This window comes from Ursus maritimus, unplaced genomic scaffold (genome assembly GCF_017311325.1).
Source record: "Ursus maritimus isolate PB19 unplaced genomic scaffold, ASM1731132v1 scaffold_26, whole genome shotgun sequence".
Classification (NCBI taxonomy): Eukaryota; Metazoa; Chordata; class Mammalia; order Carnivora; family Ursidae; genus Ursus; species Ursus maritimus.
This window is the reverse complement of record NW_024425119.1, coordinates 35,129,655-35,142,994: the sequence shown is the minus strand read 5'-3', so window position 1 is coordinate 35,142,994 and position 13,340 is coordinate 35,129,655. Positions and strand designations below refer to the sequence as shown.

General features: G+C 40.5%; 1 protein-coding gene across 6 annotated transcripts in view; it reads right to left on the bottom strand.

The window, feature by feature from the left end:
- TMEM117 (transmembrane protein 117) overlaps positions 1–13,340 on the bottom strand; it is a 501,176-nt gene that overhangs the window by 390,524 nt on the left and 97,312 nt on the right. The window lies entirely within an intron of this gene.

The following is a 13,340-nucleotide window of genomic DNA, read 5'->3' as shown; positions in this document are numbered from 1 at the left end:
GTTTCTGTGGATCAGGAATCTGAGCACAGTTTAACTGCGTCCTCTGGCTCAGACACCAGGTCACAGGCTACAGTCACCATAGGGGCAGAGGCTCCGGTCTTCTTGAGGCTTGATTTGGGGAGGACTGGCTTGCAAACTCACTCACATGACCGCTGGCAGGTCTCAGGTCCTGAAGGGCTATTGTCTGGAGACAGTTCTTTGCCACATGGACCTCTCCAGTGTGGTAATTTTGCTTCCCCCAGAGTAAGGACTCTGAGAGAGAGAGACAGAGACAGAGACAGACAGAGACAGAGGAAAAAGGGAAGCAAGACAGAAGCCTAATCTTAGAAATAATAATCCGTTGAGGCCCCTGGGTGGCTCGGTCAGTTGAGCATCCCACCCTCGATTTCAGTTCAGGTCATGATCTCAGGGTCATGAGATAGAGCCCCACACTGGGCCCTGCACCGAGCGTGGAGCCCACTTAAGATTCTTGCTCTCCATCTCCCTCTGCCCCTCCCCCCCCACTTGCACATGCTCCCTCCCTCTGTCTCTCAAGGAACGAAGGAGGGAAGGAAGAGCAACAAAGAAAAAAGAAAAGAAAAGAAATAATATCCCATTACTTTACCACATTTTATTCATTAAAAGCTAACCACTTGGTTCAACCTACACTCAAGGGGAAAGGAGCACAAGGGCCTAAAACCCAAAAGCAGGGAACATCAGGACCATCTCAGAAGCTGCCCGCTACACACAGTTATAGTCATTTTCTCCTATGACAGGGATTCCTCTTTACTGCAGTTGGGATCTGAGCTGAAAACAATGGAGCTTGATAGGTTTGCCTTAAGCAAAATGGAACTTACTTTAATTTTCTTAAACAATAGTCATGACAGCAGAAAATGGAATTCACTTGCTCAGTCAGTCCTTAACCTTGACCACTCTTCGGTCAATCATGAAGCCCTTTGCTGAATATGGATTTCTAAAACTTTATTTTTTGCCTAGGAACTCATTCTTACTATATTCTAACCGGATACAAGTTATTCCTGAAAAAAGGACAATGAGATCCTTTACCTTAAAATTATCTCATGGTCCTATTAGACACTGAATTTGGCTACAAGTTAGTTACCACTGTCCAGGAATAGTCCGGGTGCATCAAGGCCAAGTCTTTCTTCCAGATCCCCAGATGATCCTCTNNCCCTCACAGTCTCTCTATTCTTTCCTACTTATTTTAGGTGGGGCAACCATACGTTTCAAATAGCACAGGACATCACAGTTTATGCCTTGTCTCCTAATAGCACTCCTTTTCATTTTCACAAGGGTCCTGGCTTGGATAATGAATTACAAAATCATCCTACTCTTAGGTAATATTTTGTGGTTTTCTGCTTTATTTCTGCTCTGGCTTTTTGGGGATTTGTTTTAGAAACTACAGGGAGTGGAATTGAGAGAGCACCTTGTATCCTCTTCTTTTGCTAGTGGAAAGGGTTCAGAGAAGGACAAAACAGCACTCAACAGGCAGCGCTCATTACTAAGCCTTCCCAGTCTCTCCATTCTCCAAGCAGTGGGACAAATTTGACATATATTTAATAAAAGCAGAAAAGACTCAGATTATTGAGCAGAATTTGAAAGATACATTTGGCAAGGATAAAATACACCTAAAGACAACATTAAAAACAAATAAGCTAAATTCACAGGAAAAATATGGGTAAGCCTGTTTTGACTCCCTCTTGACCCTTCTGGGCAAATGAGAACTTCCTGGCTAGCTGTAAGGTCAGACAGAACAATTCACATAGCAGATGGCTCCAATTCAAGCCAATTATACAGGTCACAATTTCCCAGTCCAGTGCTTTTCCTGGCCTACAATGGAAGAGATAATGTAGATATGCAACCATGTGATTTACTATCTACTCTGCCTTCAACCAAAGTCAGTGAAGAAACATGGCTGTGTGCAGTGCTATGCCCAGAAGCTTTCAGGCTCAGGCTCAATTTAATTATTTTTTTTTCTCTTTTAATTCAAATTCTTCCCCTCTCATGACCTCCTCCTTTGCCTTCAGCAAACTCCTCCCTAACTTTCCCAGAAGTACGAGTTGACTTGAACACATATTTCTCTACCTCCAATTATTTCTTCACTCACACTATAATATTACTAGCATAGAAAGGGGGCCCTGTTGCCAGGGCAACCAGGAGGAGCGCATAAGTTCACCCTCAGTTGGATCCTCTATTCTAACTGATCAAATTCCAAATGTGTTCTTGACTTATCTTAATTTTGTAGACAGAAGAAGGCAAAACATTTCGTAATTCCTCTGACTTATTATACATTTACCCCTATCTTTATAAGGCCCCACTGACCTGTGTCTTTTCTCCTAAATTCATTAACTCAACTCATTTCTTTCTAATAATCAGGGATGACATTCTCATGACATGGCACGAGAAGCACCAATCAGAATGGATGTATTCACCAAACCAGAATGTATACTAGAGGTACACAGGAACTGAACCAGTGCATGCTAGCTACCAACCAATCCAATACCTTGAAACCATTCTTTCCTGCTATTAAACAGATTCCTCCCTTGATCAATTATTGTACATTTAATGACCTGATTGACCATCTTATATCATCACTGTATACAACCGAAGAAGAATTAGATTTTCATGTGAAATTCATGCATTCCTTTTTTGTCAAATGATAGTGACAATGATTTTGTAAAAATCATTTTATATATCCCATTCACAGGAAGAAAGAAAAGAGACTTACTAGTTAAGGTAGGAGTGGTCGCATGTGGTAGTCAGTGGTGTTATTCCAGGTACATGGGATGACTGCCGTTCCCAGACCCCTTGTGCTTGGTTGGGGCCAAATAATTAGTTCTCATCAAAGTTGTGAGCAGAAGTTACATCACTTCCAGGCAGAATGTTGAATTACTTCCCTGAGCCCTGGGAGCAACTAGCAACATTATAATGTAGCTACTATTTCAATCATGGTCTCAGAAGGTGGAGGATGAAGCAAAGCCCTCCAGCTGACTCACAATGAAATGTAGTGTGACCGAAAAACAAATGTTGTTGTCTTAAGCCATTGAAATTTTTGGATTTGTTTGTTACAAAGCAGACTCTAACCTATCCTGACTGATGTATCTTAGTTTTAAGATCTTATCATTGGAGCCTCCTGTTTAGTGTTCTAATTCTGAGATAACTTCAGTGGCTTTTAACAAAGAGTCTATAAACTCCCTCAAATTGTACACAAGATTTAGGAAAAAAGATTTAGGGAAAAAGGGTCCTGGGATAAAGCCTCACATCAGGCTGCTTCTCCCTCTCCCTCTGATCTCTCTCACTCTCAAATAAACAAATAAATCTAAAAAAAAAAAAAAAGAAAAAGAAAGAAGGAAAGAAAGAAAGTTAACCAGTTCCAATGTGATTCTCTCCTTGACGAAAACACAAGCAAGTCACTAATCTCTACCGTCAAAAAATGCATTAGGCTCCTGCCCTGACTCAAGAGTAAAAGAAGTTGTTGGGGCGCCTGGGTGGCACAGCGGTTAAGCGTCTTCCTTCGGCTCAGGGCGTAATCCCAGCATTATGGGATCGAGCCCCACATCAGGCTCCTCCGCTGTGAGCCTGCTTCTTCCTCTCCCACTCCCTCTGCTTGTGTTCCCTCTCTCGCTGGCTGTCTCTATCTCTGTCGAATAAATAAATAAAATCTTTAAAAAAAAAAAAAGAAGTTGTGGACATTCCTGCCTGAGCGGCCAGAGCATGAACACAACTGTGTTACAAGTGAGGCTACCTCGATAGGGAACCATCTGAACGATGAAAGATTTCATTCACAGAATTCTGTTTACTGGTTTTCATCAAGCCCTCAAGGATAACGATGGGGTTAACAGGTTACAAAGAGGATGACTTGTCACAGAAGTGTCACTTTCTCAGCTCATGCTGGGTCTCTCTTATTAATTTATTAAATTAAACTATATAACTTATGATAAACCTTAAGCCTCAGGCTATCATATACATCAACTTTTCATGCCTGGAAAGTAATTATTTCCTACATGTTCACCACTGGGAGAAAGGAATTGAGATGGAAATTAAAGATGTTCATTATTATATAGTCTCTAGATAACGGATGTCACACACGTGCACACAGGTGTGACTGCCACGTCATGAATTCCCATATTATCCATAATGCCACCAAACGTTCCCTCTTTTCAAAAAAAAGTCAAACTTAGCAAATAATCATTTAGTAACTTAATATTATGTTTGATTTCCTCTTCTGAATCCTGATGAAATATATTCTCCCTCTGTATTAGCTTTTCGTTGATGAAAAATAAAATAAAGAACAGTTTATGTATATTCATAAAAATGCATTCATAGCATTTGAACTGGGTGTTGTGTGTTCCATATATTAATGTGACTCCATATTTAAGATTGTGTATTATGTATTATGGCATAGGAAATTAACATTTATTGAAGACCTAAATGCTAAGCATTTATTTGGGCATTTTGCATAAAATTGATAATAATCATCATAGTTGTATGATGATAATGTAATAAGATCACTGACATAAATCATTTCATTATATTGACCAAAGCACTTACTATTACTATTACAACAATTAATAATTATTGAGAGCTAAAGTCCTTGAGAAACCAAAATATACATTCTATTCTTATATAAGCAACTAACACTTAGTGGGAGCTCATTATATGGTGGGCACCATACCAACTGCTAAGCACATATTATCTTCTTTGATTGCCATGACAACCCTAAGGTAGTACTAATATCCCCATTTTACATCAATGGAAATGAGGTTCAGAAAGTGAAGTTTACCTAGGGTCACATAGCAAAAGATTGTCAGGACAAAAGTCAATGCTATTTCTACTACATCATTTTGCCATACATACAAAACAAAGCCAACAGCAACCAAGATTAAGGTTACTTTGTTTCTCTACCTTAGAAGCATACTTTTCCCCAAGATTAATAATAATGATAATGAGGCTGATAATAGTAAATCTAGTAATAACCCTATAACAACTCATATCTTAAAAACGAGAAACAGTCTAACTTCTCCAAGTTATTTTTGCAGTGAGTGGCTAAAATGGGGCTAAAATCCAGGTATTCTGATTCCTGGATCAGAATTTTTTTCCCCTGTAAGGAGCGGATAAGCTATTTAATGCAGGAGTTGAAATAAATTAACTAAAAACCATGATCACGGAACACACTTCTCCTAAGTGTGTCAAAACAATGTCGATTCTGGACAGATAATAATGTACTCCCACACAGTAATAAGAATGCAACATTGATTGTGTTTTTCATTAATGTTATAAAACTTCATCAATTCAGACTACACTAACAGTAAACTTGTGATAACTTGAGTAGGCTGCACTATTTTACCTTTATACTGTCAAAACCAAGTAATGTGAAACCAATAGTATTAAAAGCAGCAAACAAAGAAGAGGAAACCAGAGAGGGAGACAAACCATAAGAGACTCTTTTTTTTTTTCTTTCTTATGTTAGTCACCATACCCTGGTTTTTGATGTAAAGTTCCATGATTCATTACTTGCGTATAACACCCAGCGCACCATGCAATACGTGCCCTCCTTACTACCCATCACCAGCCTATCCCATTCCCCCACCCCCCTCCCCTCTGAAGTCCTCAGTTTGCTTCTCAGAGTCCATAGTCTCTCATGCTTCATCCCCCCTTCCGATTCCCCCCCTTTCTTTATCCCTTTCTTCCCCTACCGATCTTCCTAGTTCTTATGTTCCATAGATGAGAGAAACCATATGATAATTGTCTTTCTCTGCTTGACTTATTTCACTTAGCATTATCTCCTCCAGTGCCGTCCATGTTGCAGCAAATGTTGAGACTCTTAACCATAGGAAACAAACTGAGGGTTGCTGAAGGAAAGGGGGTTGGAGGGATGGGGTAACTGGTGGATGGACATTAAGAAGGATGTAATGAGCACTGGGTGTTGTATAAGACTGATGAATCACAGACCCGTACCTCTGAAACCAATAATACATCATGTGTTAATTAATTGAATTAAAATAATTTTTAAAAAATAATAAAAGCAGCAACTGGGCCCTATTGCTATGTGGCTTCTGGCTGAATAATTCTCCCTCTCCTTTGCCCTGACCCTCCCCCTCCTACTCTCCTTCCCCAACCCTCCCTCCCCCTCTCTCACCAAACCTTCCTCCCTCCAGCCCCCCACTGTGTCAGCCCCCATGACCAGACTCAGCCATTCATTTCCAGCTTTTCTTCTCACCGGCCCATTCTCAGCAACCAGCTCGGCCCCTTACTCCCAGCCTTAGTAATTAATTGTGCTATTATTGTGAATTAATCGTACAAGCAAGTCAATATTTAGCCTAATTAAGAATGAAGCCAACAAATTATTTAAAGCACCACTCCAGCAGAATTTGCATTCAGTCTTGTATTAGCAGCCAATCAAGCTTTTCAGCTATTGACTCAAGTACTTGCAGGCTTCCTGAATATTTAGAGCCAAGCTTTCTCCGCACCCCAGCTTCTGAACCCTGCCCAGGGCCTCTGTCTTTACCCATCCCTCCCTATACGCTCATCCCTTGGGAAATAATATATCTCTTTTTTCATTTGCTACAATTTCAATGGATAATTTTAGACATCAATAATTGTGTTAGTTGAGGTCATACAAAAACTGTATAGTTTAACATTACTAAAGACTAATTGAATTTTTTCTTGCCATTTCCCAAAATAAATTTAGCACCTTTAAAATCAAAGAAACACACGCACAGACATCCGTTCCTCAGCGGGAAGCTACCAGCGTAAACAACGGTAGCAGGTCAACCAACTTTGTACTTGAAGAGCAGTAGCAAATGAAAATCATGGCTCTTAACAGAAAAAAACATGCACCAGGGCGGCTACTTCTAGATCAGTGGTGACTAAAAAGAGAGAGGGGAAAAAAAAAATTTTGAGTAAGGAATCTGAAAGCATTAGTGCAGGTTTTAAAAATAGCGAACTTAAGAAAGAAAAAAGTACTGCCTGGAGTGAAATTTCACCCTGAATTTTTCCATTAAAGTGTAACTCAGCTTTGGGAAAAATAATGGGCTGGAACCTGTACCCCTGGCAACAGAAACTGAAACTATAAATCAGAGTCTTTTCTGATACAACACGTGGACGCACAAATGGACCAGAGTAACAGTCATTCTTTACCAAATGAGGATGAGAGCATGGGGGGTGAGGTCTAGGGCAGCTGGGCACACACACCTCAAGTAACATTAGAGCCTGAGCCCTTTCATCCAGCCTGTGGACAAGTCTATGCCAGTCTCTGGCTTGTTTATTTTTCCTTTTCATCCTTGCTTGCTTTTGCTGCCCCCTCTGTACATAACAGCCATGCATTTTAGATTGGAGGGAAGTATCTATTTTATTTTTTAAAGATTTTTTTTATTTGAGAGAGAGAGGGAGAAAGCACAAGTGGGGGAGGGACAGAGGGGGAGAGAGAAAGAAGCAAACTTCCACTAAGCAGGGAGTCCAAGGGGAGTTTGATCCCAGGACCCTGGATCATGATCTGAGATGAAGGCAGGTGCTTAACCAACTGAACCACTCAGGTGCTCCATGGAAAGTGTCTATTTTATTTTATTATCATTTTTTAGAGATTTTATTTATTGTCAGAGAGAGAGAGAGAGCACAAGCAGGGGGAGCGGCAGGCGGAGGGAAAAGCAGACTCCACGCTAAGCAGGGATCTTGATGCAGGACTCAATCCCAGGACCCTGGGATCATGACCTGAGCCGAAGGCAGACACTTAACCAACTGAGCCACCCAGGCATCCCTGGAAAGTGTCTATTTTTTTTTTTAAAGATTTTTATTTATTTATTTGACAGAGGGAGATGGCCAGTGAGAGAGGGAAAATAAGCAGGGGGAGCGGGAGAGGAAGAAGCAGGCTCCCAGCAGAGAAGCCTGATGTGGGGCTCGATCCCAGAACCCTGGGATGATGCCCTGAGCCAAAGGCAGACACTTAATGACTGAGCCACCCAGGCACCCCATGGAAAGTGTCTATTTTAAATATCCCCTCTTGTCACCTCCCCTAAGCTGATCACCCTTATAGCATACTCACTGAGTGTGTTCACCACACCCAGCCAGACATTTAATGAGTGCTCCACGTAAGTTCTTACTTAGTAAAACTGATCAGAAACAAAACAGAAGAGAGAGACAGTCTATTCCATTTTCATTACACCCATCACCTATTCATACCATCATTTTTTTCCAGGTTCTGAATATGAATACTAATATTTTCTAAATTGTGAAACAATTTTTGTCTCTGCAACACCTAACACATATCGATGTATTACTTAATATTTGTAACACTTCTCTGGAAAAGGCTGTGTATTAGGAAAAATAAAACTTTCTTTATCACTAATGCTAGAAAACATCAGCTTCTTCATATCCTGCCCTAAACAGAATGTACTCTCTGGAAACTTATTCCAGTTGACAGAGGAAATTTTATGTTTGACAAGTGTCTAATTTCCTCCGTGCTAAATACAATATTTACCCTTGTAATACTGAAATAAGTCTATAAGCATACAGATATATGTGTGCATATACGTGTTTCTATATACTATTATTTAAACTTGTTTTAGAACATAAAAGGGTGCCAAGCACATCATAAGTGCTTATTATAGAGATCACTAGGTGAATTTCTTCAAAAAGTCCATTAACAATTAGGAAGGCAAATATTTCAACCCAAGTTTCAGAAATTCAAAAAGAGCAAGGTTCTTTTCAGAGAAAATCTGCCTAGGACAGGTTGAGGCAATCATGCTGAAAACATGCCCTCTGCTGCCATCAAGTGGCTCTTTTCAGAATCTGTTTGTGAACATAACCAGAGCCTGCGCGCTTTGTTTTCTGACCACTTCATTCTGTATACATGATGCGTGTTATTCTTCGGGGAATTGAGATATTTGAGAAGGCCAGGCAAACCTTTCTTAAATTAGGTCTTTACACTATGAATACTGTGAAAATTCCATGACTAAGAAGTTCTTCGGAAAGATGATGTTGCAAAGGGTAAAAACCCTTCCTAGCCCTATATGACTTGCTCAGTTTCTGGTCAATAAAGACCTCACCATGGGCTCTGAAGCACATCTCTCTTTATTTCTGCCAACCGATTTCTAAATAGATTGGCCTTAAGATACCTAGTTGAGCCGGCAGGAAATTTTTAAAAACCTGGGGGTAGAGGGAGTCAGAATCATTTTTTTTTAAGATTTTATTTATTTGTCAGAGAGAGAGAGAGCACACAAGAGTCAGGCAGAGAGAGAAGCAGGCTCCCTGCTGAGCAAGGAGCCTGATGTGGGGCTTGATCCCAGGACCCCGGGATCATGACCTGAGCTGAAGGCAGATGCCGACTCAGCCACCCGACGTCCTAGAATCATTTTTAACCAAGGCAAGTCCCATCACTGTAGAAGAAAATGGTTTCATGTTTCTCCCCTACTAACTAACGTCTCACTTTCTTGAGGCTTCAAGTCCTGTTCTTGGACAACGTGCGTACTGTGGGACTGTGATCACCACATAACCCTAATTTCAACTTATTCATTGCTTTGCCTCTTTTTCTTTGAGTGTCTTTGAGTGTCTCCCAAGAGATTGTTAATTAAACACCAGTTGAGTGAAAGGAAAAAGGTCAGCTACTACTTTAAAAACAACCCAAAACCGGGGTGCCTGGGTGGCTCAGTGGGTTAAGGGTCCAACTCCTGATTTTGGGTCAGGTCATGATCCCAGGATCATGAAACTGAGACCCACGTTGGGGCTGCAGGAGCCTGGAGTCTCTCTCCCTCTCCCTCTGCCCTTCCCCCAACTCGCACACTCTCAAATCAATCAATCAATCAATCAATAAGATCTTTAAAAAAATTTTTTTAAATAAATAAATAAAACCAACACAAAACCAAAATGCTGTGGCAGCAGCCCCGTTGGGATTCCAAGAAGGCAGCAACATGCCTCTTGGAGTATTGCTTCTTTTGACTACAAAATGCATTAATATGATTTTGGTTAAGAGAAAAAGTCCCAAATAAATCAAAGTGGACAAAAGGAGAGATGAGAGAGAACTGTACTGCTCTATATTATGAACCAGATCTGGAAGTTTTCTGGAATTCTGGAATTCCAGAACTCTGGAAATTTTGGGGGGCTCCAGAGAGAAGCAGGAAACTGAAACTTAGAAAAGAGAATGGCTAGGGATTTGGGGAGGTTCTAAAATTCCAAGGAAGATGTATATTAAAACCATAAAACCATGCCTGTGGTTATGAATTCCCCAGAATTGCTTTTCCACCCAAAGCCCAGCCTGTGTCAGACAGAGCTCCCAGGTTCTGACTGTGCTGGCAGCTGTAAGTCTTCCAGTCCCTGCTTCTCTGCAGCACTTTGCAGAACCATTGAAGGTGGGGGGTCTGCTTCAGTTTCTCCCCTAAAATGAGCCCAGATCCTTATCTCTGGTCCTGGCATGAGAGTTCAACTCAAATCCCTAGGTCACTGCCCCTGAGCATCGCTACACAGGCTCACTGCCCTGATGTTCAGATCCGGTTTCATGTTTTCCCTGTGGGGTTTTTCTGGACCTTTGGGTAAGCTCAGCTATGAAGAGCTATGCAGAATCTATCAGGCTACATTATGTTTTCCATCATTTCCAAGGATTTTGTAGCAGGACAGCCTACCTAGATTGCCACCGTGTAAAATAAAGAACTTGCTTGTAAAATGACTCGATGTAAAACTCTACCAAGGATCAGAGCCTTCTCTGCAGCGGAATCCTGACCTACAACCTCAAACACTTATGGGAAAGATGAATTTACGTTCATCTTGGTGATTTAAAACATAACAGAAGTTACAAAGATAGCAGCATTTTGGTGGTGTATGGTGTAGAGGGGTATAAAGAGAATCAAAGGTGGGGAGACATTCCCCACAGTGGTTGGAAATATGGAGTGTCTGAGCCTTGGTCCCTTTCAGCCCAGCCAGCTAATTCACCTCTTTCCCTCTCCATCCGACTGCCTCTCAGCTTGGCTCCCCAGAAATGGCTAATGCCACAGAGCTAGCACATACTTCCGGGAACTCACTCCAGGCAGGAGCGGCCAACTTGACTCTCTTATCAAGTCAGGTCTGGCTAAAACTCTTGAAGTTCTGTCAGATAAACAGGTTTTTGTTCTCTACAAAGAGGGATCAAAGGACTCTAGCTGAACCTAAATTTACAACCAATCCTAAAATTGGGGGGGGGGGAGGGGAGAAAAGCAAATCATGCTAAGGAATCCTCTTTGAAATCCTAAAGGAGCCAAGAACCGGGACACAATGGAATCCTCAATGCTGATCAAATTCATTGTAAAGAATCCAGGATTCCCCTCCACCACCAGCAATCCTCTGACATAAAACTAGTTAATCATGATATCCACATGCTTATTATTCTTTCCACAGCCTCTGACTCATCATTCCCTGCCTTACAAAGGATGAGGCAATCCCTCAGATAACACCATGTCTCCTAGAGAACCCCAAAAGCACAGTTGTATTCATTTTCCCTAACACATGATTTTCCTCCAAATTTACATTCCTACCGTAAAGTACTCACTAATTCAAATGGCATGTGTCGTTAAAGTTGGTAATATGTCTTTTATAAATGGTAATTTAATTTTTTTATTAGTAAAACTAAACCACTTGTCCCTCGTTTTAGATTTAAAAAAAAAAATTAAAAAGTGATCCCATTACAATGTCCTCTCAGAAAAAGATCCTTCTGAACAAGAATGAGGCATATGCATGAAGAGTTCAAGAGTCAGTAAGAATATGGAGTACTGTAGTTAGTCTGAAAATAAAAAAGAATCACTTTCAATTTTAGTTAAGACAGACACACATAAATTCTCTTATTTCCTGCATATACCTCCTACTTCTTTCAATTTTCAAACACAGTTTGAAAGATAAAAATACAAAGAAAGGCTAATAGACTTACAGTGATTGAGTATCAGAATCAATCAGCAATCAGCTCTGTGCCAGCCGGAGAGCAGGAGCGATTGCCAGAATTCACTACTTAATCGCTCAACTCCTTGTTTAATGTCTAAAGTAGAGACTGAATTATAATGTAATTTTAGTCAAGTGGCAGAACACCTCTGGTCCTCAGTTTCCTGATCTGTAAAATGGAGATAATAAAAAATACCTCTTGTGCAGGCTCATTGTGAGGTTTAGCTGAGTACTGGTGCTGAGTGCTTAAGAACTGTTAGCCCTCTGTAAGATTGGTTTCATTATTAGCTCTTGAGTACTTTACAGTGTTCCATGGATTACCTATTACTGCATTTCATTTATTACTTTTAAATCTGCTTCTTTCCTCAGAATAAATAGCTTCCAGTTAGCACAGACCTCATTAGCTCCATAATAATAAAAAATAAAAATAAATAAAAAAAGAATTAGAGAAGAAGTCAACTTCCAAGCAGAGCCTATACTTTATATACTATTTTGAGGTATTATTTTCAGCAAGTGTTTTAAAAATGTAAGTTTTTATGGGTCCCTTCCCCTTCTGGCCCCAGCGCTGAGGGCACAACACCTCTCTCACAGACTTCCGGTTGTGGTGGGTAATTCCAAGAGGACCGTTACCCATTCCATTAGTACAGGCACTGCACTAAAGCTGAGGCTTCTCCTGACTAGCCCGGGTTAGAGTCCATCGTAACTCCATCATTTGAAAAGAGACCCAGTAAATGGCATTATTTGAAACCCAAGAAATAATCACAAACAAAGCATGTCAGTAACTTCTTTAAGCCTGAACATTTGATCTAAGTATCACGCACCTGAATTTACCCCTTTACTATTCATTTTCTTTAATGGTGGGGAAAAACAATAAAATTTTAATTGAGCTATCCCTCTCAGCAGTGAACAGTGCTGGCTAAAATCTATACATAACATCAAAACAATTGCACTCCAGAACCAGCCGACAATCTGCCCTAGCCTACATTTAGAAGAAAATGATATTACCTAGCTTTCCAATCTATTGGGGAGAATAGATGGAAACTTTCCTTAGGAACTATATCAGTACACAACAATATCTAAAGTGGCTTATTCTTGTCAGTAATCTAATTCTTCGTGTTATAAGCTAAGCCATTCTCCTCGCACTCTGTTGTGAAAACTTACTGAGAGAAAACCAAAATTTGGAAAAAGTTATAAAAAAAAATACAATCTCCTTGTTAGCACCTCTTCATGCCATGGTGATTTGATTAGTGATTTGGTAAGTATAGATCACAACCCTGGACTTAATACAGGGTGGCCCACTTTTAAAATGACCCATTTATAACAAAGGTCTCTCTGTTGGAACTGTCAAGAGAGTTAAAAAGAAAAGTGCCACCAGTATCAAACACTTTTATTTAACCAGGCAATTGCAGAGCAATGGAATTGCAAATCTGGAGACCTTCATCTTAGCC